The 26,398-nt window shown below is 42.8% G+C and overlaps 1 protein-coding gene across 2 annotated transcripts in view; it reads right to left on the reverse strand.

Annotated features, from left to right (window-relative positions):
- tmem135 (transmembrane protein 135) overlaps positions 1–26,398 on the reverse strand; it is a 607,397-nt gene that overhangs the window by 224,124 nt on the left and 356,875 nt on the right. The window lies entirely within an intron of this gene.

A 26,398-nucleotide genomic window follows, 5' to 3' on the forward strand; every position in this document is an offset into this window, starting at 1 on the left:
ACCCACCCGATGCTGACTAGTGGGCTATTTGGGCAGAAATTACTCATTTGCAATGCAAGTAACCCAGAATGCTAAGGAGGAGGAGAAGTTAAAGAAAAAATCAAACTGATGACGAGGAAAAGTAAATAAAACCTGTCTAATTACGTTTAAGTTCTTCCAAATGTAAGCAACAGAAATATCCATCCAAAATATATCAATATTAACGGACTGCTTTGCTGAAGGTATGATATAAAGAAATACAGCTCTAGAAGTCTGCACGTTCTCCCAGTGTCTGCGTGGGTTTCCTCAGGGTGCTCCAGTTTCCTCCCACAAGTCCTGAAAGATGTGCTTGTTAGATGAATTGAACATTCTGAATTCTCCCTCAATGTACCCAAACCAGGTGCCATAGTGTGGCGACTAGGGACTTTTCACAGTAACTTCATTGCACTGTTAATGAAAGCCTACTGTGACACTAACAAAGATTATTATTAAATCAGTATGTTTCTGCACCTTACTGTAAACTGGAACAGTCAGTAACAAATGTTAAGGAAAACACAGCATCAACGGTGGAATGTGTACTGTCAATACTTTTTTTGTAATGGCGGGCTGGACTTTAAATTGTGACTATGTCTATTCCTTCAGAAAGGCGCAGAAGAACATAGAACAATACAGCGCAGTACAGGCCCTTCGGCCCACGATGTTGCACCGAAACAAAAGCCATCTAACCTACACTATGCCATTATCATCCATATGTTTATCCAATAAACTTTTAAATGCCCTCAATGTTGGCGAGTTCACTACTGTAGCAGGTAGGGCATTCCACGGCCTCACTACTCTTTGCGTAAAGAACCTACCTCTGACCTCTGTCCTATATCTATTACCCCTCAGTTTAAAGCTATGTCCCCTCGTGCCAGCCATATCCATCCGCGGGAGAAGGCTCTCACTGTCCACCCTATCCAACCCCCTGATCATTTTGTATGCCTCTATTAAGTCTCCTCTTAACCTTCTTCTCTCCAACGAAAACAACCTCAAGTCCATCAGCCTTTCCTCATAAGATTTTCCCTCCATACCAGGCAACATCCTGGTAAATCTCCTCTGCACCCGCTCCAAAGCCTCCACGTCCTTCCTATAATGCGGTAACCAGAACTGTACGCAATACTCCAAATGCGGCCGTACCAGAGTTCTGTACAGCTGCAACATGACCTCCCGAATCCGGAACTCAATCCCTCTACCAATAAAGGCCAACACTCCATAGGCCTTCTTCACAACCCTATCAACCTGGGTGGCAACTTTCAGGGATCTATGTACATGGACACCTAGATCCCTCTGCTCATCCACACTTTCAAGAACTTTACCATTAGCCAAATATTCCGCATTCCTGTTATTCCTTCCAAAGTGAATCACCTCACACTTCTCTACATTAAACTCCATTTGCCACCTCTCAGCCCAGCTCTGCAGCTTATCTATATCCCTCTGTAACCTGCTACATCCTTCCACACTATCGACAACACCACCGACTTTAGTATCGTCTGCAAATTTACTCACCCACCTTTCTGCGCCTTCCTCTAGGTCATTGATAAAAATGACAAGCAGCAACGGCCCCAGAACAGATCCTTGTGGTACTCCACTTGTGACTGTACTCCATTCTGAACATTTCCCATCAACCACCACCCTCTGTCTTCTTTCAGCTAGCCAATTTCTGATCCACATCTCTAAATCACCCTCAATCCCCAGCCTCCGTATTTTTTGCAATAGCCTACCGTGGGGAACCTTATCAAACGTTTTGCTGAAACCCATATACACCACATCAACTGCTCTACCCTCGTCTACCTGTTCAGTCACCTTCTCAAAGAACTCAATAAGGTTTGTGAGGCATGACCTACCCTTCACAAAGCCATGCTGACTATCCCTGATCATATTATTCCTATCTAGATGATTATAAATCTTGTCTCTTATAATCCCCTCCAAGACTTTACCCACTACAGACGTGAGGCTCACCGGTCTATAGTTGCCGGGGTTGTCTCTGCTCCCCTTTTTGAACAAAGTGACCACATTTGCTGTCCTCCAGTCCTCTGGCACTATTCCTGTAGCCAATGATGACATAAAAATCAAAGCCAAAGGTCCAGCAATCTCTTCCCTGGCCTCCCATAGAATCCTAGGATAAATCCCATCAGGTCCCGGGGACTTATCTATTTTCAGCCTGTCCAGAATTGCCAACACCTCTTCCCTACGTACCTCAATGCCATCTATTCTATTAGCCTGGGGCTCAGCATTCTCCTCCACAACATTATCTTTTTCCTGAGTGAATGAGTGAATACTGACGAAGATCCCAGGCATTATTCAATGAAGAATAGAGGAGTTCTCATACTGTCCTGGTTAACTTTCATTGTCAATAAATATCACGAAAGAAAATGTTGTGGCTATTTATTTTACATGTGTTGTTTGTAAAACCTAGCCATGTAAGGAAATATTGCAGTCATTTGCCCAGGTGATTACACTTCAAAAAAATCTATTTCATTCATTCATGTGCTTTGAAACATCTGCAGTCAATGAAGATGCAATCCAAAATGAAAGTTCTTTATTTATTTATGGAGAAATGATAATGGAATAGTACGAAGTAGATAGGTCTTTCAGAGATCCAGTGCAGCTGGAACAGGCTTAGTAGCTTGCGTCTGTGCTGTAAAATTTCACATTTCTATAGAGACATGTCTTTATTAATGTTGGTTTCCGAGTCAAATGACAATACTTTTCCTATCCCCAACACTACAATATATTCTAAATTCGCAGTTAAAGCAACTAGAAAGATATTTATTCAATATTCCTTCAAGTTAACGAGTACTTCAAACTTCAAGTACCCAAACTGGACTGCGAGAGAGTATGTGCAACACCGCTTCAGATGAGAAACAGATTGCCATTACCTTTACTACTGTCTTTTTTCTTCATTCAATTGACTATTTATTCTCCTCTACACACATTAGGATAATATTCTATTTTGATTCTGACAGGGATGGAGATAGAGCCACACGGTAACCTGACACGGTAAACTATTAATTGATAGTGGTAACGGTCGATGTTCCAAAAATTAACAGCGATCGTCAAGTGCACTCCAGAATCACTTCGCCAATTTATTTGTGGATTTATCTTTTAAAGATGTCAGAGGTGCCCATTCCACCAAGTAATACAATTTTGCATTCTTAGCCATCTGTTTTGTGATAGAATTGCATTTTTTGTCCAATGGAAAATTGTTCCATCCACATGTCTCTTATTCTTATTAATGTCTTCCAACTTCTTCCATCGGGCAGGAGATACAGAAGTCTGAGAACACGCACGAACAGACTCAAAAACAGCTTCTTCCCCACTGTCACCAGACTCCTAAATGACCCTCTTATGGACTGACTTCATTAACACTACACCCTGTATGCTTCATCCGATGCCAGTGCTTATGTAGTTACATTGTATATATTGTGTTGCCCTATTATGTATTTTCTTTTATTCCCTTTTCTTCTCAGGTACTTAATGACCTGTTGAGCTGCTTGCAGAAAAATATTTTTCACTGTACCTCGGTACACATGATGTGAGAAACACTGCTCACTTAATAAAAGATTTACACTTAGTCAAATTCTGAAGAAGTATTTATTATCGATCTGGCAAGAGCGGGTGCCTCCAGTAAGCAATAGCAGACACAAAGAATTCACACAGCATCACTTTGTTATATACAATCCATGAAAATACAATCCGTGGGAAACCATCCCTGAGAAACACATCCCACAAACTATAGAAAGGGCAGTTCCCTTATCAGTGATCCCTTATTTGGTCTCTCCCTTGCATAGTGAGTTCTATCCGCTCCTGGTCCATCCTTGGACTGGCAGTTAAAGATAAGAATGAGGCCCTTTGCTTGCACCTGCTATCTCCCCCTTGCTTAGCAAGTTCTGTTATTGTTCATTCCGTTCTTCCCCGAAGGTCATTCTGGTACATCGTTATAATAATTCGCTCACTATAGCTTACTCAGAACTTGACATGTTAATTTTCCCATCATGCTTCATTGTTGACATCTTAATTGTGAACCAGAGTATATACATGTAAAAACAACACAAAAACAACACAGAATGTTCATTTCTCACAATGACAATAAACAAATCCAATCCAATCCAATCCAATGTCAAAACAGTAAACTGCTGACTTGGTAGAATAATTGTCACATCAGAAATTTTAAATCACAATATCACACTGGCTCAGAAAGTTGATATACTTGTTAAGACTTCATGCCAAACAAAGTCCCAACTTTCATAAATCTGGAGATGAGAAGATGCTCCAATGATCACTGACATACAGAGACATTTCTCAGCACACTTTGCAGAACAGAGAGCAAGAGACCACCAAGCAGCTGTGCAGAAAGATTGAAAGGGGGAGGAAATGGCAAATCTGAAGAGAATGTTTTCTTTAGCAATAATTGAAAACATTTAAGGATTTTGCCAAACACCTCTAGAGGTAATACCTGAGAATGTGAAGTAGTCCACTGTTAAAGGAGAAAAGAGTGAGTGCATGTGGGGAAAACAGCCATGGGAGCTAACTCACCGATAGCAAATCCTTGCAGTATTTGAAGAAAGAAGATGAGCATTGTAAAATCAATATGCTGGGTAACAGTGAAGTTGAAGAATAGTTTGATTGGAGCGTGAACTCTGCAGAGGATGTGTGTCAATGAGCCATTAAATATATTAATGCAAGTTCCTTCTTTCCTTTTTTCTTCCTTTGTGAAGAGATTCAGAAAGCTGAGATTGTTCCTCAGGGCAGAGAGTTTAAGGGGAGATTAATAGAGCTGCTGAAAATTATGAAGGGTTTTTAGAGAGTAAATAAGGAACGATTTCCATGGCAGCAGGATCATAGCCAGAGACAATAACCAGAGGGCATAATTAGCAAAACAGCCAGAGGGCAAAAGATTACACAGCAAGTTGTTACAATCTGGAACAAACCCTTTGAAAGAGTGGAGGAAGCAGATTCAATTGTAACTTTCATAATGGAATTGGATATATACTTAAAAAGGTAAAAGGGAAAAAAAATTAAGGTTTTGGAGACAGAGCAGAGGAGTGGGACAAATGGAAAAACTCATTCAAAAAGACAGCACAAATATATTGGGCAGAATGGCCTCCTTCTGTGCTGTGCGATTCTGTAAACTGAAACTATTTGAAGGCTTTAAAAGGGGGATAACAAACTGTTGTTAAAAAAACAAAGATAGCAGACAACTGAACTGACTGCACCTCATAACCGGAAAGATTGATTTCCAGGAATGAAGACTGGCTCAACTGAAGAAACAGCAATGTGTCATTTTAAGATATTGGGTTAGAGTTTGTTCGATTGCATTGGTTTTTCCTGTACCATTCACCCAGAATCAGCCAAACAAATGCAAAAGATCATTGAATGTATGCGTATGCCAATGATGCTAGTCAATGATTCAATATATATTTTTACTTTCAATTATTTAAAATCAAAGGTGGTAGACCAAACACCAACTAGAAATGTTTATTTTTTGTGATAACTGCATTTCTAACGTTAATAAAACTGCACGGTACTCATTATACTTTTTCACACAAGTGCCAAAAGCAAAACAATGCTGTCCAGTTGCTGGTTTATGGAAGATTTTATATTTGGTAATATGCAATAAGAATTTGAGCAGAAACTTGAGCAAAACATCCATATCAGAAAGCTGGAGCAATTTTGAGTGCAATTTGCACTAGATTGTCAATTTGTGCCCAAAGTTCACATTTAATTATGAACTAATTAATTCAGATATTACTCTAGCATCATTTGCAATAATGCATTGAAAACATTTATTTTGAGCCTCTGCAATTATTTATGTGCCAGGGGAATCCCTGAGCCACCAGATCTACACTTTGCGGGTAAGGGTCAGGAACAAAGCACTATTGTCAACAGATAGATATGCTTTCACTGGTTAAAGATTGCACCACCGCCTGCCACCCGTCCACCCCCTACCCACAACTTTAGACAGCAGTATGTCAAACAAAATGAACTGCTCTATGCAGCCTGCCATCAGACAAAAACATGCCAAGTATGGATTATCAGCAACGCATAGTTCAATTGCTGCAACTTCCTGTGACATTTCCAAATAGTGGTACGGCAGATGGCCTGAATACCTAAATTAATTCAATATTCCTCAGGTGGGATTGTGAAACCTGACAACGCAAATAGGCTGCGTACAAGCATTGGACAAATACAACAAACAGAAATGCTGAGTGCTTATTTGAGGGGATTATGTTGCATAGAACTGAAATTTAAGCTGCGGATGTTTAACTTTGTGAAAAAATCCAGCTGTACAAAAGATGCATTTTCCTGTACAAATAAAGGCACACAGACAAAATGAATTCCTTTAAATCAATTCACAATTATTAGATCATCATACATTTCACACTCCAAATTAATTTCATTAGTTGCACTAAACTGGCCACAAAAGCAGCTGACAGACTTAAATCTAACAAAATAAATGGGAGGCTTTTAAAAATGTGTTAACCAGGGTGCAGGGTAAGCACATTCCCTTTAGAGTGAAGGGCAAGGCTGGTAGAAGTAGGGAACCCTGGATGACTCGAGATATTGAGACTCTGGTCAAAAGGAACAAGGAGGCATATGACGTACATAAGCAACTGGGATCAAGTGGATCCCTTGAAGAGTATAGAGATTGTCGAAATAGAGTTAAGAGGGAAATCAGGAGGGCAAAAAGGGGACATGAAATTGCTTTGGCAAATAATGCAAGGGAGAATCCAAAGAGATTCTACAGATACATAAAGGGGAAAAGAGTAACTAGGGACAGAGTAGGGCCTCTTAAGGATCAACAAGGACATCTATGTGCAGAGCCACAAGAGTTGGGTGAGATCCTGAATGAATATTTCTCATCGGTATTCACGGTGGAGAAAGGCATGGATGTTAGGAAACTAAGGGAAATAAATAGTGATGTCTTGAGAAGTGTGCATATTACAGAGGAGGAGGTGCTGGAAGTCTTAAAGCGCATCAAGGTAGATAAATCCCCGGGACCTGATGAAATGTATCCCAGGATGTTGTGGGAGGCTAGGGAGGAAATTGCGGGTCCCCTAACAGAGATATTTGAATCATCGGCAGCCACAGGTGAGGTGCCTGAAGATTGGAGTGGCGAATGTTGTGCCCTTGTTTAAGGGCAGCAGGGAAAAGCCTGGGAACTACAGACCGGTGAGCCTAACGTCTGTAGTAGGTAAGTTGCTAGAAGGCATTCTGAGACAGGATCTACAAGCATTTAGAGAGGCAAGGACTAATTTGGGGCAGTCAGCATGGCTTTGTGCGTGGAAAATCATGTCTCACAAATTTGATTTGAGTTTTTTTGAGGGGATGACCAAGAAGGTAGATGAGGGCAGTGCAGTAGACGTTGTCTACATGGACTTTAGCAAAGCCTTTGACAAGGTACCGCATGGTAGGTTGTTGCAGAAGGTTAAAGCTCACGGGATCCAGGATGAGGTTGCCAATTGGATTCAAAATTGGCTGCACGACAGAAGACAGAGGGTGGTTGTAGAGGGTTGTTTTTCAAACTGGAGGCCTGTGACCAGTGGTGTGCCTCAGGGATCGGTGCTGGGTCCACTGTTATTTGTGATTTATATTAATGATTTGGATGAGAATTTAGGAGGCATGGTTAGTAAGTTTGCAGATGACACCAAGATTGGTGGCACAGTGGATAGTGAAGAAGATTATCTAGGATTGCAACGGGATCTTGATCAATTAGGCTAGTGGGCCGACGAATGGCAGATGGAGTTTAATTTAGATAAATGTGAGGTGATGCAAATTTTGGCACATCGAATCAGGCCAGGACCTACTCAGTTAATGGTATGGCGTTGGGGAGAGTTATAGAACAAAGAGATCTAGGAGTACAGGTTCATAGCTCCTTGAAGGTGGAGTCGCAGGTGGACAGGGTGGTGAAGAAGGCATTCGGCATGCTTGGTTTCATTGGTCAGAACATTGAATACAGGAGTTGGGACGTCTTGTTGAAGTTGTACAAGACATTGGTACGGCCACACTTGGAATACTGTGTGCAGTTCTGGTCACCCTATTATAGAAAGGATATTATTAAACTAGAAAGAGTGCAGAAAAGATTTACTAGGATGTTGCCGGGACTTGATGGTTTGAGTTATAAGGAGAGGCTGGATAGACTGGGACTTTTTTCCCTGGAGCGTAGGAGGCTTAGGGGTGATCTTATAGAGGTCTATAAAATAATGAGGGGCATAGATAAGGTAGACAGTCAACATCTTTTCCCAAAGGTAGGGGAGTCTAAAACTAGAGGGCATAGGTTTAAGGTGAGAGGGGAGAGATTCAGAAGGGCCAGAGGGGCAATTTCTTCACTCAGAGGGTAGTGAGTGTCTGGAATGGGCTGCCAGAGGTAGTAGTAGAGGCGGGTACAATTGTGTCTTTTAAAAAGCATTTAGATAGTTACATGGGTAAGATGGGTATAGAGGGTTATGGGCCAAGTGCGGGCAACTGGGACTAGCTTAATGGTAAAAACTGGGCGGCATGGACTGGTTGGGCCGAAGGGCCTGTTTCCATGCTGTAAACTTCTATGATTCTATGAAATTCAGGCAAAAAGGCTGCAAGTTTCATCATGCTGTTGTTTGGTTGCCTGCAGTATATTATGTAACCAAATAGAAGCTGGAAATCTCTTTACTTTGGGTTAGAACCCAGAGAAACAAGCACAAGCATGCTGTTGTTTCACAATAACTAAAGAATTGCCCACTTAAAACGACTTATATGCTGCGATCTAAAGCCTGGAACTGAGCAAGTCAAAAACAATCAATGCACAGTAGCCCAATCCATCTTCCCCGACCTTCCCCATCGCCCCTCAATCCAAATCCTTACAGCAGGCTATAGCCAACAAACCACCTCCCCTTCTGTATTTGAGTTTCCAAAGGGCATTTAATAAGGTGCCACATTAAAGGTTACTGCACAAAATGGTGTAGCGAGTCTCATATCAGTAAGGATAGATGATTGATAACCTTACAGGGAACAAAGAGTAGGGATAAATGGGTCATTTTCAGGTTTGCAAGCTGTAACTAGTGGAATGCCATCGGGATCAGTGCTGCACACTCAACTATCTATAATCTATATCAATGAAAGAAACTACTGTATGGTTACAAAATTTGCTAATAACACCAAGATAGGTTAGAAAATAAGTTAAGTGGACATATAGAGTTTATAAAGGGATTTAGATAAATGAGTTGGCTTAAGTTTAACAGATGCAGTATAACCTTCTTGAAAGTCAGTGTAGCTTCCCCCAACAAGCGACGCTGTGTGCTGTCGTCATTAATGCCACAGAATAATGTGGTCTGAAGCATATCCTGCAAAAGTTGTTGTATGTTGAGAACACAGGAATTAGGAGCAGGAATAGGCCACTTGGCCCCTCGAGCATGCTCCGCCATTCAATAAGATCGTGGCTAATCTGATTGTGGCCTCAACTCAAAATTGAAGACTTCCCCACCAGGTGAAGCATCCTCTCAGCATCAGCTCTGACAAGTCTCTTCAGGATCTTGTATATTTCAATGATATCATCTTTCATTCTTCTAAACATCAATGGTATAGGGTCAGCCTGCTTAACCTTTCCTGAAAGCTGACCCCTCCATCCCAGGAATTAGTTATATCATAGCGTCATAGAATTTACAGTGCAGGAGGCCATTTGGCCAATCGAGTCTGCACCAGCCCTTGGAAAGAGCACCCTACCTAAGCCCACACCCCCACCCTATCCCTGTAACCCAGTAACCCCACCCAACCCAACCCTTTTTGGATACTAAGGGCAATTTAGCATGGCCAACCCACGTAACCTGCACATTTTTGGACTGTGGGAGTAAACCGGAGCACCCGGAGGAAACCCACGCACACACGGGGAGGATGTGCAGACTCCGCACAGACAGTGACCCAAGCCGTGAATCGAACCTGGAACCTGGAGCTGTTTCCCTGCTGTGCCCTCCCTTCGAAGGAGACTTAAACTGTACACAGTAGTCCAGATGTGGTCTCAATAAGGCCCTATACAGCTGCAGCAACACTTGCGACTTTTAGATTCGATTTCCCTTACATATAAATGCCAACATTCCATTTGTTTTCCTAATCACTTGCTGTACCTGCATGCTAATGGTTTGTGATTCATGCACCAGGTCACCCTGGTCCCTTGGTGCCGAGATTTCTGTAGTCTCTCTCCATTTAAATAAGAAACTGTTTTTTATTCTTCCTGCCATAGTGGACAGGTTCAAGTTATACTGTATCTGTTAAACTTATGCCTGCTCACAGATCCAATTCCTTTTATAAACTCTATATGTCGAGATGGTTCTGAATGTGAACTCTGTTTCTCTCTCCACAGATGCGGCCAGACCCGCTGAGTTTATCCAGCATTTTCAAATGCGACCTCCAGGGCCTGATCCTCATAGGGGGTGAAGATGTCTGGAACCCCACTGCCCTCTCCTGTCTGTTGTGGGCCAACCTCTTCTGCGAAGACGCAGAGGGGACATCGATAGCCGCACGAATGGTTCAACAAGGGGCTGGGGGGTGGGGGGCTGGGGGAGACGGGGAGTTTTGGGGGAATTGGGGAGTATGGGATGGGTGTAGTGTGAGCGGAAACGCTGGACATCGGGGCACCATACGCCATAGGGCCCCTGTACTTGGGGCATCCCATCGATGACAGAGAATCCTGCTGCCCGGGCATCCTGTTGGACTTGGCCCATGTCAAAGTTTATATAGTCCACTGCCCAGCAAACAGGGCATCCGTGACCTCCTCCTCTCCCCCACCAAGGCACACACTGGACATGCAGAACCGGCCGCAGCAGGGGCCTCTAGCTCACTGGACCAAAGACCCTGTTCCCCAGACACCCGCACGTAACATTACCTGGATCGGACGCAGGTTCCATCCCCGCTGTGTCCTAGGTGTTGCTTCCTGCAGTGTTCAGGCATAGTGTCCAGGCACAACAGTCTAATTGGGATATAGGCAATAACTCTCACATGCTACATGACACGTCTACTCACGGGAATCCACTTCAGATGTGTGAAGTGCTCACTTAACTACGATTGCCAATTCCGTATTAGCAAGAGCCTTCAGTCACGCGGCCAGAGGCCTTTGTGATCAGTGGGGATTATGGGTGATCGATGGGGCAGGCGGGCTGAGTTTGCTCCCGGAATTGGACCACGTGGTCCAGGGATTGGCATGGCGGACCTGCGGCCGCTGAGACATCCATTCCCCCCCACCCGCCTGGCCATGGGAGGCCAGCCCCCCACCTCACCGAAGGCGGCCCACCTTGACCAAGCTGACCCCGCGGTGGCTCCCCCACCTCTCCTCCAAACACCGGGGCAGTAACCCCAGTACCCTGGGGCTCTTTATCTGGGAGCAAAGATGGCTACTCACCTTCTTGGGTCTCCGCAGCAGGCTTTTCGCCAGCTTCACATTTTTAAAAAGGAGTACTAATCGGCGCCCATGTGAGCAATTGCTGGGGAGGCCATTAGATCACGGGGTCTGTATGATAGGGGGTCGCTCCCGATAATTGTATGGAGATTGGGCTTAAATGGTAATCATTGGCTTCTCGTCACGCTACGACAGGATCTTGAACACGCCAATGGGAGTGGGCCAATCAGACTACCAACAGATCGGCACCAGCGCAATTCTCGATTTTGGCCTCTCCCGTGATTTAATGGCCTCGTCGCACTCTCGTTTAAGCGCAACGCAGCCATTAAATCGCATCCTAAATCTGCTTATCTCTCCACAGCTGCTGCCAGACCTGGTGTGTTTTTCCAGAACTTTGTTTTTAACTGAAGTAGTAGTTTTGTCAGTATTGGAGGGGATGTGGATCAACAGATATCCCCACATCATCTAAGTGGCAAGCACCCTTTTGGTTTTTGGGTATGCATAACTTAACAATCACCTAAAACTGCATCCCAACTAATGTCCCGCACAAGCATTCGGTCACAATCCAGTGGACTCCAAGTTTCGAGTTTGACACTCGGAACAACAGCTTTAATTTTAGTTGAAAGTTATATCATAAATGTGTGATATAAGGTACAAATATTTCCCAATTTCATCAAACGAGCAAAAGATAATTTTTGAACAATGTGACTCAATGTCAAAATCACAAAAGCAGCTCTTAGATCATCAGCACGATTATATCAAGTTCCCAAATCAATAATCCTTGGGGCCTGCATGAGATTATTCATTTGTTTCAAATTATGGGTCTGTTTATACTATGGGCCCATGCCCATGGGTAAACTGTTGCACTTTGTTCAAATTCATTCATGTAGAACTCTTGCAGTCAGAAAAAGCAAAAGATTTTTATCCCACCAGTCAATGTTGGATTAAAATCCAGGTGAAATGAGGTATTATTTCCTACTGTCCCCACCAGTCACTAGAAACACAACTTTCATTCAGATCTAATGCATGTAAATCATCAGGGTCCTCAAATACAAGAAAACACATTGTTCTAAAAGGAAACTGGCAATGCTTGACTCTATATTACCTCGTTCAGAAGCTATTAGTAACAATATGTGTATTGTAAGGAATACAAAGGATTAACAATAAGATAATAATACTTCTCAACACCAGTTGGAGATATGGAGCAGTCGTATAAATATCATGTGATTCCTGGGATTCTGGGAGAAGGTTGTTAGGCACGAGATAGATTAGGTGTATAGCATAGAGTTCTGTTGTAAAATATATTGTATAGATTATTTAATAACTTTTTCCTTGTTGACTGGTTAGAATCTTTAAATTAGTAGTTTAAATAAATCAGTTTTGCTAAACAACTCAGTTTGATGTTCTTTGTTGACACTATGTTCTCAAAGCATCTTGATAGACCCAACTGAGAACATTGCATGGTACCAGGAGTGATCAACAAGGTACTTTAGTTAGTTTAGAGAGAAAAAGAAAAACATTTTGATGAAAAAACTTGAGAAAAGAAAAATAAAATCTCATCCAGGCTTCGATCACTACGATATCGTAGAAGCTAGTCGCATGAAACAGCAAAGCCCAGTCGAAGATCAATGCAAGGTCTACAGACTCCGAAGCCATTTAGGACAACGGATAAAGTAGATGTCAACTGGAGGCAATTCAAACAACATTTTGCACTCTACCTCGCAGCCTCAGACCTTAAAGCGGTCAGTGATAAGCAAAAGATTGCGCTGTTACTGATAATGGCTGGACCGCTGCCTATAGAATTGGATAACGCATTCCGCTTTAAGAAAAAGAAATATGACAAAGTCATAGAAAAGTTTGATAGCCAGTGTGAACTTCAAAGAAATGAAAAGTTACATGAAAAATTGCAAAGGCAACAAAAAGTAACGCTAGAATATCCCATTAAAATCTGCCATGCGAGCGAAGTCGCTAAAAATAGATGTTCCGAAATATTCAGTCGGGAAAGTGGTGCGAATGTGCACAAAATGGCTCACGCCATTGAAGCTGTGGCACAGCTTAAAAAATCAGCACACTAAAGAAGGTGGCCGTTTTGCGCAGGGGTGCTTGGAAAGTCAGCGCGATCCAGAAGTTGACCATTCTGTGCACACGCATCACCAGTTTGCGCATGACACAAGCAGCGTCATGACGGGCATGCGTTGTGGCCACGCCCACTCAAGAAAAAAATGCCCAGTTTAGGGAAACAAATGTGCAAAGTGCAGCAGAGTAAACCATTTTGTCTCGCAGTGCAGAACTGGGATGAAATCTCAATGAACAGCTGTACAAGACGTTTGCAGCATAAAACAAGAAGAACATTTTAACAAGTCTAACAATAAAGAGGATACACCCGACATTGTAGCAGATGAATTAGATTTGGAAGATATATTCTGTATTGTCACGATTGACAAAATAAATAGAATTCCACTGAAGATTGATGGAACCTATAAACAGATGTAATTGCATAAAGGTGCATGATCGGATATCAGTGAGGAATCTGACGATGAGTCAGGAAAGGAAGACTATGAAGGTCTATTTACTTTATTTGCAAGTCGTGATGAGGTGATCAAAAGTAGCATACAAACTGTACAGGACAACGGTGAGACTGGCAGTTCTCAGCTGGACTGTGCAGAGGCTGATAATGAGAGTGCAACAGTGAACAAATCAGTTGAGAGTACATCAATTGTGAACAGCCAACAAGCAACTGAAGACATCTTGGAGAAGTTGACTCCAGATGAGAAGCACAAAGAGCTCAAAAATACATCAGATAAGCCAAAGGGAACTGATCTTGAGAACACAAAGAGTAACTACAGACCAACAGAATTCGCACAAAGATACGGCTTTGAAACCAAAGAGCAACTAACCAACGTATTGCAATTCAATGGAAACAAAGCGTTGGGACTTGCAGTCACACTTGACAAACCATGCAATATGGAAAGCAATCCAGAAAGCAACCAAGTGAGGGACTGCAGGACATTATTTTAAGAAAATCTACCATCATGAAAGCACAGACAGATGTTTGTGTAGATCATACCATAGATTATCATAGAATTTACAGTGCAGAAGGAGGCCACCCGGCCCATCGAGTCTGCACCGGCACCTGGAAAGAGCACCCTACCCAAGGTCAACACCTCCACCCTAGCCCCACAACCCAGCAACCCCACCCAACACTAAGGGCAATTTTGGACACTAAGGGCAATTTATCATGGCCAATCCACCTAACCTGCACATCTTTGGACTGTGGGAGGAAACCGGAGCACCCGGAGGAAACCCACGCACACACGGGGAGGACGTGCAGACTCCGCACAGACAGTGACCCAAGCCGGAATCGAACCTGGGACCCTGGAGCTGTGAAGCAATTGTGCTAACCACAATGCTACCGTGCTGCCCTCAAGTTCCCGTATGATGGTGCTAATGCCAGGCAGAAAAGGAGAAGAAAAAAGCATCATTCCAATAAGCTGGAAGAATTGGTACTTGCTCAACGACCAGAAATCCAACCAGTTTTTTGGGCAAAGGAGATACAAAATCAACACCGCAAGAACAAGAAAAAGACCACCTCAGGCAACAAAGGTGGTTCAACAGCAGCATCAGTCGAAAACCTAGTTGGCTATGTACCACAGTGAATATGGAGTACAGACTCAATCGATGAACTGTAAAGAGTTAATAACTTATTGTTCACGTAACAATATGCATTTATATGTACAGAGCATACATTGCCTACCGTGCATAAATGTTTGTGATGATGTACAAACATCTTCAAAGAAAGGGAGATGTAACAATGTGTGTATTGTAAGGAGTTCTCAGGGTTAACAATAAGATAATAATACTTCTCGCCACCAGATGGAGATAAGGAGCAGTCGTATAAATATCATATGACTTCTGGGATTCTGGATGAAGGTTGTTAGGTGTGAGATAGATTGCAGAGCATAGAGTTCTGTTGTAAGAGAAATCATATAGTTTATTTAATAAGTTATTCCTTGTTGACTGGTTAGAATCTTTAATTTAGTAGTGTAAATAAATCAGCTTTGTTCAATAACTCAGCTTGATGTTCTTTGTTACACTACGTTTTCAAAGCATCCTGATTGACCCAACGGAGAACATCACAATCCTGTCATGTTGTAAAACACCAGTTCTAGGCTGCAGACACTCCAGAGCTTCCTCCTATTCAGCGATCCTATTACATCAGCAAAGACTAATAATAAAATTCAAGTGAAAACTGAGGAGGTCAGGCAGCAGCTGTGGAGATAAAAACAGAGTTAATGTTTCAGGTCAAAGTCCTTTCAACAGGTTTTGAGCAAAGAGTGGGTAGGACCTGAAGCATTGCATTGGGTCAAAAACATTTTGATTTTTTAGAAAAAGTGGTCAAGATGGAGGAAAAAGTTCGCAGTCCAAAGTTTTTGAACTCAATGTTGAGTCCAGAAGGCTAATCAGAAACCCAACTTAGTCATGTGTCCATGACATCTTTGTCAATCTCTCCTCAGCCCTCACGTATCCTTTTTCTATCCAAGAACCCTTAAAAATACAGCGGATGGGGCAAGTGATTCCACTCATTTTCCTGCCTGCTGCACCACTCTGCCAAAAAAAAGAGAGAAAATTCCACTTAATAATCGAAACAAATTGGATGGGATTTAGTGCACTACCCACCTCGTATTTCATGGTGGTGGGAGGCAGCCTGCCTTTGGCCAGCGGTGGAATCTTCTGGTCCCACTGTTGTCAGCGGGGTTTCCCATGGAATGCACCCCTCACTGTTGGGAAACCCACGGCGAGGGTACGCCGTCACCGGGAACGGCTGGAAAGTTTCGGTCATTGACCTCTTTTTGTTCGAATGTTCATCTCCAAATAGTGACCTATTGACATATAGGGCGCAATCCAACCAAATTCGTTCTAAGTGTGGTAGCGAGCGGGAAATGCCGGGTGTTTCCCGACAGCTGACCCGGTCGCGCCCATCACCGCAATCTAACATTAAATTGTCCACTTAACAAGGCCCCACGGGTTTCACACCACAAATGACTGTCCTGCCGGACATCAAAATCCTCACCCCTTACGAGGAACAGGTCCCGGACATCATGGGATGGCCGAGCTCAGATCGGTCACCAACATTGAGATTGGCCTACACTGCAGAGGTGAGTATTCTTGTTTGAGGAAGGAGTGAGTGGGACCCGAAACTTTGCGTTGAGATAAAAACATTTTGATTTTTTTTTTTTTAAAAGGGGTCAAAATGGAGGAGAAAGTTCACTGTCCAAAGTTTTTGAACTCAATGTTGAGTCTAGAAGGCTGTAACGTGTCTAATCAGAAGCCCAACTTAGTCATGGGTCCATGACATCTTTGTCAATCTCTCCTTAGCCCTGACGTATCGCTTACCTTCTATTCGGCCCCACCTCAGCCACCCGCCATCTCTAACAATATACCTTCCATTCTGTCCCACCTCCGTCACCCACTATCTCTAACTACATAATTCATTACACTTCTATATCTCTTCAGTTCTGAAAAGCCATATAGATGTATAACGTGAACTCTGTTTCTATTTCCACAGATGCATTTTCTGTTTTTATTTCAGATTTCCAGCATCCACAGTATTTTGTTTTTATGTGAACTGTCTCCTCCATCTTAAGGCAGCACGGTGGAGCAGTGGTTAGCATTGCTGCCTCACGGCGCTGAGGACCTGGGTTCGATCCCGGCCCCGGGAACTGTCCGTGTGGAGTTTGCACATTCTCCCCGTGTCTGCATGGGTTGCACCCACACAACCCAAAGATGTGCAGGATAGGTGGATTGGCCACGCTAAATTGCCCCTTAATTGGGGAAAAATATATAATTGGGTAGTCTAAAAATTTTTTTTTTTTTTTTTTTTTTTTTTTTTTAAACTTTCTCCTCCATCTTGACCTTTTTTAAAAAATCAAACATAAACATACACATGGTCATCTGTCACTTTTTCTAAAGTTTTGCTTTCATGTACAACTGACCTTTATTCTCCTATGAAAACATTCTGCTATCTTATCTTTATGCCACTATCAGCGCCTTCTATGGTCCTTTAATACTTTCTTTATCTTGTGCCCGAAACATCTTTGTGCAATCTCTCCTAGCTCACACCTATCACTGACCTCCTATTTTGTACCACCAGTCCACCCCCTCTTAAACAGCATAAAATGTATCACACGTTTTTTAGTTCTGAAGAAGAGTCAAAGTGGACTCAAAACGTTAACTCTGTTTCTCTCTTCACAGGTACTACCAGGCCTGCTGGAATTTTCCACCATTTTCTGTTCTTATTTCATAAACACAATGCATTCTAATCATTAAGCATTATTCTCACATAAAATTTATTCCAACTTGTAAATGTTCTGAGTTCCTATACTCCTCACATTAGGGACTATGTTCAAATACTTGCTTTAAGCACCGACAAGGAAGGAGAAGTTATATCTTAAATCATCAATCTTCTTGATTTACTCACAGAAGCATTCAGGGATTGATGTATTCTAACCTCAATCCTTATACTAAATAGCCTTCCAAACGTACAACCACTACCATTCAGAAGGACAAGGGTGGCCCACGACATCGAGCTGATTCAGCCTGCCCAGCCAGCAACTGAGTTTCTAAAAGATCAGAGCGCATTTTTTAAAGGATGCCGCAATTAAAAGAAACCCCTCCTCCCCACCAAACGGAACACCCCCTCATAGGGCCCCTACAATGGAACACCCCCCTCAGAACCCTCTCCCCCCCCAACTAGCCCCTGGCACATCCAGCTTAAGAATGCATCAAATTCTTAGAAGCGAAAACAGCAGAAAGCAGAGAGCGCCGGGACAGCAAAAACAGCGCCGGAGGAGAGCCGGGAGATTTAAAAGGCGCGGGAGGAGAGAGCCGGGACAGCGAAAACAGCGCGGGAGCAGAGAGCGCCGGGACAGCGGAAACAGCGCCGGAGGAGAGAGCCGGGAGATTTAAAAAGCGCGGGAGGAGAGAGCCGGGACAGCGAAAACAGCGCCGGAGGAGAGAGCCGGGAGATTTAAAAAACGCGGGAGGAGAGAGCCGGGACAGCGAAAACAGCGCGGGAGCAGAGAGAGCCGGGACAGCGAAAACAGCGCGGGAGCAGAGAGAGCCGGGAGATTTAAAAAGTGCGGGAGGAGAGAGTCGGGACAGTGCTGGGAGAGGTGAGTGCACAAAAGGTGTGGCAGGAGTGCCTTTAGTCACAGAGTGCTGATTGGAACAGAGTGCATCTGAGTTTAGGTGAGTGACTGAGTTCGGGTGAGTGGCTGTGTTTTTGTTGGTGTTCGGGTTTATCCTTGAGGTTCTATCAAGAAATTTTTTTTTTTTTTTTATAAATTTAAATTAATTAACTAGTTGAATATGGCTGGACAGGTGATGTGCTGTTGCTGTATGATGATGGAACTGGTGGATCCCATTGAGACCATCAGTGACCACATCTGCAGCAAGTGTTGGCTGCTCAAGGAATTTCGGCTCAGAATTGATGAGCTGGAGACTGAGCTGCACACACTGCAGCACATCAGGGAGGGGGAACATTACCTGGACGCTTTCTTTCAGGAGGCAGTCACACCCGGTAGAATAAGTTCTGTTAATTCGGACAGTGGTCAGGGACAGAGTGGTATGACTGCAAGGGAGGCAGGTAGGGGGATCCTGAGTTTAGGAGTTGAGGAGCCTCAGCCCTTGACCTTGTCCAACAGGTATGAGGTACTTGCTCCCTGTGTGGATGAGGAAGAGGGCTGTAGGGAGGATGCGTTGACTGACCACTGCACCGTGGTACAGGAAGCCATTCAAGAGGGGGGAGCAAAAAGACAAGTGGTAGTTGTAGGGGATTCTATAATTAGGGGGATTGATGGCATCCTTTGTAAGCCCCGCATGGTATGTTGCCTGCCCGGTGCCAGGGTGAGGGACATCTCTGATCGGCTTGAAAGGATTTTGGAGAGGGAGGGGGAGGATCCAGTTGTTGTGGTCCACGTTGGGACTAACAACATAGGTAAGACTAGGAAAGAGGACCTGTTTGGGGATTATCAAACACTAGGGACTAAATTAAAGAGCAGGTCCTCCAGGGTTATAATCTCTGGATTACTACCCGAGCCACGTGCCAATTGGCATAGGGTTGAGGAAAATTAGAGAAGTTAACACGTGGCTAAAGGAGTGGTGCGGGAAAGAGGGATTCCATTTCATGGGGCATTGGCATCAGTACTGGGGCAGGAGGGACTTGTACCGTTGGGACGGTCTTCACCTGACCCATTCTGGGACCAGTGTTCTAGCGAATAGGATAAATAGGTTGGTCACAAGGACTTTAAACTAGCAAGTTGGGGGGAAGGGAAGTGTAAAGCTATGGACAGTATAATGGTTAATGGAGATCAAGGCAGCAGGTTATGTGACAGGGTATTATGTAGAGATATGGGTTCAAAGACAAAGAAAATTAGGAGAAAGGTTAAGAGGAAAAATAGATTGCGAAAAGTTACTGATCAAGGTGTTAGGATTCATAACAAAGACATAAAAAACAGCATAAGTGTACTTTACCTGAATGCTCGTAGTATACGAAATAAGATAAATGAGTTGATGACACAAATCATCGTGAATGACTATGATTTAGTGGCCATTACTGAAACATGGTTAAAAGATGGTCATGACTGGGAGTTAAATATCCAAGGGTATCAGACTATACGAAAGGATAGAATGGACGGTAAGGGCAGTGGTGTAGCTTTGTTGTTTAAGGATGGCATCCGGGCAATAGTAAGGGATGATATTGGTGCTATGGAGGACAAGGTTGAATCAATTTGGGTGGAAATCAGGAATAGTAAGGCGAAAAGGTCACTGATAGGTGTAGTCTATAGGCCACCAAATAGTAACAGGAAGGTAGGGCAGGCAATAAGCAAAGAAATAACCGATGCATGTAGAAATGGTACAGCGGTTATCATGGGAGATTTTAATCTGCATCTCGATTGGTTTAACCAGGTTGGTAAAGGCAACCATGAGGAGGAGTTTATAGAATGTGCCTGGGATAATTTCCTGGAACAGTATGTAATGGAACCTACAAGGGAACAAGCGGTCCTAGATCTGGTCCTGTGTAATGAGGCAGGATTGATTAATGATCTCATAGTTCGGGATCCTCTTGGAAGGAGCGACCACAATATGGTGGAATTTAAAATACAGTTGGAGGATGACAAGGTAAAATCAAACACTAGTGTTTTGTGCTTAAACAAAGGCGATTACAATGGGATGAGAGAAGAACTAGCTACGGTAGACTGGGAGCAAAGACATCATGGTGAAGCAGTTGAGGAACAGTGGAGAACCTTCCGAGCGATCTTTCACAGTGTTCAGAAAAGGTTCATACCGACAAAAAAGAAAGATGGTAGAAAGGGGAAAAATCGACCGTGGATATCTAAGGAGGTGAGGGAGAGTATCAAATTGAAGGAAAAAACATACAAAGTGGCAAAAATTAGTGGGAGACTAGAGGACTGGGAAGTCTTTCGGGGACAACAGAAAGCTACTAAAAAAGCCATAAAGAAGAGTAAGGTAGACTATGAAAGTAAACTGGCTTAGAACATAAAAGCAGATAGTAAAAGCTTCTACAAATATATAAGACAAAAAAAGAGTGGCTAAGGTAAATATTGGTCCTTTGGAAGATGAGAAGGGAGATTTAATAATAGGAGACGGGGAAATAGCTGAGGAGCTGGACAGGTTTTTTGGGTCAGTCTTCACAGTGGAGGACACAAATAACATGCCAGTGACTGATGGAAATAAAGATATGATAGGTGAGGACCTTGAGATGATTGTAATCACTAAGGAGGCAGTATTGGGCAAGCTAATGGGGCTAAAGGTAGACAAGTCTCCTGGCCCTGATGGGATGCATCCCAGAGTGTTAAAAGAGATGGCTAGGGAAATTGTAAACGCACTAGTGATAATTTATCAAAATTCACTAGACTCTGGGGTGGTCCCAGAGGATTGGAAAGTAGCAAACGTGACACCACTGTTTAAAAAAGGTCAGCAGAAAGCGGGTAATATAGGCCGGTAAGCTTAACTGCGGTTGTAGGGAAAATGCTGGAACCTATCATTAAGGAGGAAATAGCGGGGCACCTGGAGGGAAATTATTGGGCAGATGCAGCATGCGTTCACAAAGGGTAGGTCGTGTCTGACTAATTTGGTCGAATTTTTTGAAGACGTTACCAGTGCAGTAGATAACGGGGAGCCAATGGATGTGGTATATCTGGATTTCCAGAAAGCTTTTGACAAGGTGCCACACAAAAGGTTGCTGCATAAACTAAAGATGCATGGCATTGAGGGTAAAGTGGTAGCATGGGTAGAGGATTGGTTAGCTAACAGAAAGCAGAGAGTGGGGATAAATGGGTGTTTCTCTGGTTGGCAACCTGTAACTAGTGGGGTCCCTCAAGGATCAGTGTTATGCCCACAGTTGTTCACAATTTACATAGACGATTTGGAGTTGGGGACCAAGTGCAATGTGTCAAAGTTTGCAGACGACACTAAGGTGAGTGGTAAAGCAAAAAGGGCAGAGGATACCGGAAGTCTGCAGAAGGATTTGGATAGGTTAGGTGAATGGGCTAGGTTCTGGCAGATGGAATTCAATGTTGCCAAGTGTGAGGCTATCCATTTTGGGAGGAATAACAGCAGAATGGATTATTATTTAAACGGTAAGATGTTAAAACATGCTGCTGTGCAGAGGGACCTGGGTGTGCTGGTGCACGAGTCGCAAAACGTTGGTGTGCAGGTGCAACAGGTGATTAAGAAGGCTAATCGAGTTTTGTCTTTCATTGCTAGAGGGATGGAGTTCAAGACTAGTGAGGTTATGCTGCAATTGTACAGGGTGTTGGTGAGGCCGCATTTGGAGTATTGTGTTCAGTTTTGGTCTCCTTTCCTGAGAAAGGACATATTGGCATTGGAGGGAGTGCAGAGGACATTCACTAGGTTGATCCCAGAGTTGAGGGGATTAGATTATGATGAGAGGTTGAGTAGACTGGGACTCTACTCATTGGAGTTTAGAAGGATGCGGGGGGATCTTATTGAGACATATAAAATTATGAAGGGAATAGATAGGATAGATGCGGGCAGGTTGTTTCCACTGGTCGGGGAAAGCAGAACTAGGGGGCATAGCCTCAAAATAAGGGGAGGTAGATTTAGGACGGAGTATAGGAGGAACTTCTTCACCCAAAGGGTTGTGAATCTCTGCAATTCCTTGCCCAGTGAAGCAGTTGAGGCTCCTTCTTTAAACGTTTTTAAGAAAAAGATAGATGCCTTTCTAAAGAATAAAGGGATTCGGGGATATGGTGTACGGGCCGGAGAGTGGAGCTGAGTCCATAAAGATCAGCCATGATCTCATTAAATGGCGGAGCAGGCTCGAGGGGCCAGATGGCCTACTCCTGTTCCTAGTTCTTATGAAACAAACCAGTTGAAACAGCGTTTTGACGATATCCAGCCAGAATGTGCAGAGGTTCTAACATGAACCAAATCTTTTCTGGAAAGCAAGTAATTACTCTGTGCCATTGGGATGTAGGATGGATTGAGAGCAATATGTTTTTTTTTCTTTTCTTGTTATTTAATTGGGAATGGAGATAGTAATTAGTACTTGCAGTGTTTACTGTATTTAGTAGTATTGTTTATGGAGTAATTGTACGCTATTTTCGGGTGTGAGGTTAAAGAATTTAATATTGTGTTAATAATGTTACGTTTTAAAATAGCAAATCCCTATTTCTTCATGTAATCACTCCTGGCGTCAATCATTCTTTCCGCACAGTCTTACAAATACACTAAAATATTGGGGTTTCGGTCCAGTATCCGAGCCACTGTTGGGGTCTGGTCTGGGATTATAATAACTGGCATATTACCCATATTTGGGGTCCCCTGAAGATCAACTGATTAAATTACATCACTGAATCCTGATGCCTCCTTACATTTTTAATTGCAGTCAGCTGTACTCCTTTAAGCAATAAGATATTTAATAGTATACATTTATTAGAATTTTGTTTAGGATCTAACTCAAATAATAAAGGAAAAGCAGGAATCAAGATAATAACCTCAAACAAAATACTATTTCGTTTTATTTGTTTTGATTAGTTTATAATATTCGGACCATTTTTCAATCTTTGTAATTCCGGTTATTTTTAATTTATAACATCTGGAACATGCGTACCCAATTTCACAGTTCATTTCTAATTATTAGTGACTCCATGTATTACATTCATTCTAGTTCACAGCAAGTTAGATTTGGCCACCATGACCCCCACCCTCAACCCTAAGGGCATTCCCACATGATGCTTCACATGAATCACTTACTTGTTTTGTTGCAATGGATTTTTTAAAAATCTCTATTTTTAGGCAAACAAAGATTCTTTTCTGAAAAATGTATTTTAACCACATGGATATCTCAGTGATATTTTGCTCCTGTTCCTCAAAACTAATAAAAATGGTGTACCCCTTTTAAAGCACTCTTGCAAATAATAGCACATTACATTACTCTGCTTATATATGAAAACAGGTCTGTGTTTTTGAAGTAGATTTATGATAATCTAATGATATTTATTAGTGTCACAAATAGGCTTACATTAACACTGCAATGAAGTTACTGTAAAAGTCCCCTCGTTGCCACACTCCGGTGCCTTTTCGGGTACACGGAGGGAGAATTCAGAATGCCCAATTCACCTAACAAGCACATCTTTCAGGACTTGTGGGAGGAAACCGGAACAACCGGAGGAAACCCACTCGGACACAGGAGAACGCGCAGACTCTGCACAGTGACCCAAGCAGGGAATCAAACTCGGGTCCCTGGCATCCTGCTCCCTGCTCCACCCACCCCCATTCCAACCACCCCCAAGCCTAACGCCATGCAATGAGATTATGGTTGATTTGTGACCTAGATCCATATATCCACTTTTGTCCAATTTCCTTAATAAGATGGATGAACTAAATCAATCAACCTCGGATTTAAAATTAACTGATCTAGCAATAACTGCCATTTGTGAAAGAATTCTAAAATTTCTCTCACCTTTTGTGTGTAAAAGTGCTATATTTCACTCCTGAAAAGCCTGACAATTTTTTTTAAAAGAATATGTTGCTTGATCTTAGATTCCCCAACCAGCAGGAATAGCTAGCTTATCTGTATCTACCCTATGTGCCCCCCCTAATATCTTGAAAACGTTGATCAAATCACCCCTTAAACTTCAAAATTCTGATGAATAAAATGTTAATTTGCATAATGTCATAATTTAACATTTGAGTACATGTATCCTTCTGGAAAATCAATGCTGCACTCTCTCCAAGATCAAAACATCTTCCTAAATACTCACAGTATTCCATGAGTGGTCTAACCTTGATTTAGTGTAGCCGAAGCAATCAGATTGTACTCTATATCTCTAAATATAAAGACCAAATTATTTTTTAGATCTATTCATGACATGTTGATTACCTATGCAACTAGACTCGCTAGTCTCTTTGGACCGAAAATGCTTCTAGCTTATTACCATTTAGAAAATACTCTATTCTATTCTTTTTAGGTCATATGTGGGACTTAATATCTGCCTAAAGCGAAACCAATTTACCACAGTTTTGCCCATTACTAACAATATTTCATAGTCTGCTTCTGGAATCATAGAATCCCAACAGTGCAGAAGGAGGCCATTTGGCCCATCTAGTCTACACCAGCCCATGCCTCCACCTTATCCGTGTAACCCAACATAACCTTTTGGACACTAAGGGACAATATAGCATAGCCAATTCACCTAACCTGCACATCCTTGGACTGTGGGAGGAAACCAGAGCACTCGGAGGAATCGCACATAGACACGAGGAGAAAGTGCAAACTCCACACAGTCACCCGAGGACAGAATTGAACCCGAGTCCCTGGAGCTGAGGTGGCAGTGCTAACCATTCTGCCGCCATGTTAAGTAATGGGTTAAGAGACATTCCAATTAGTTGTCTCATTTATGTTAAGTATCCAATAATTGACACTGATATGTAAAGGGGCTTCAGGTGGCCTTTGTGTCTGTTAAAGTAAAAATAAAGGTGTTTGTGAAAAGGAGCAGAACCTTTGACTCTTTATACAACAGTAGCTAAACATCTAACAAGCCGTGTCGAATCATTTGTGACTTTTCAATAGTATTCATTCACAATTTGGCCAAAAGCAAATGCTCTCTCTGAAACAATCTACAAAATGAATTAATAACAAGGGTCAATAGATGTGTCCTTTCCTTACTTCTATCCTTATAAAAACACCAACGGCGGTAAGTATTTATGAAAAATCATTTTAATTTAAAAAAATGTTTTAATGATTTTTAAAATCATTTTTAATCAGTTAGGAAGTCAAGGGTTATGGGAATATGGTAGGAAGGTGAGGTTGAAGATTATCACATCAGATCAGTCATGATCCCATTGAATACTTGATGAGCTAAATGGCCTACTTCTGCTCCTATGTCTTATGGTCTTAAACCGCATGTGGCATAAAAACCCTCTGCGTTTTTCTTTGCCATCATTTTTGGGGTAATAACTTTCCCCTTTCTAATAAATTTAACATTGAACTTTTTTTAAAGACAGGAAATACCATTCTAAACAACACCTCCTCCACGATAGTCCTCAATACCGTGGCCCCGCAAGGCTGCGTACTTCGCCCCCTACTACACTCCCTATACACACAAGACTGCGTGGAAAAATTTGGCTCCAACTCCATCTCCAGGTTTGCTTACCATAGCGGGTCGGATCTCGAACAACGACAAGTCAGACTACAGGAGGGAGATAGAGAACCTAGTGGGGTGGTGTAATGACAACAATTTCTCCCTCAATGCCAGCAAAACTAAAGAGCTGGTCACTGACTTCAGGAAGCAAAATACTGCACACACCCCTGTCTGTATCAACGGGGCTGAGGTGGAGATGGTTAGCAGCTTCAAATTCCTAGGTGTGCACATCACCAAAAATCTGTCATGGTCCACCCACACCGACGCTACCACCAAGAAAGCACAACAGCGCCTTTATTTCCTCCGGAAACTAAGGACATTTGGC

This window comes from Scyliorhinus torazame, chromosome 15, assembly GCF_047496885.1.
Source record: "Scyliorhinus torazame isolate Kashiwa2021f chromosome 15, sScyTor2.1, whole genome shotgun sequence".
NCBI lineage: Eukaryota > Metazoa > Chordata > Chondrichthyes > Carcharhiniformes > Scyliorhinidae > Scyliorhinus > Scyliorhinus torazame.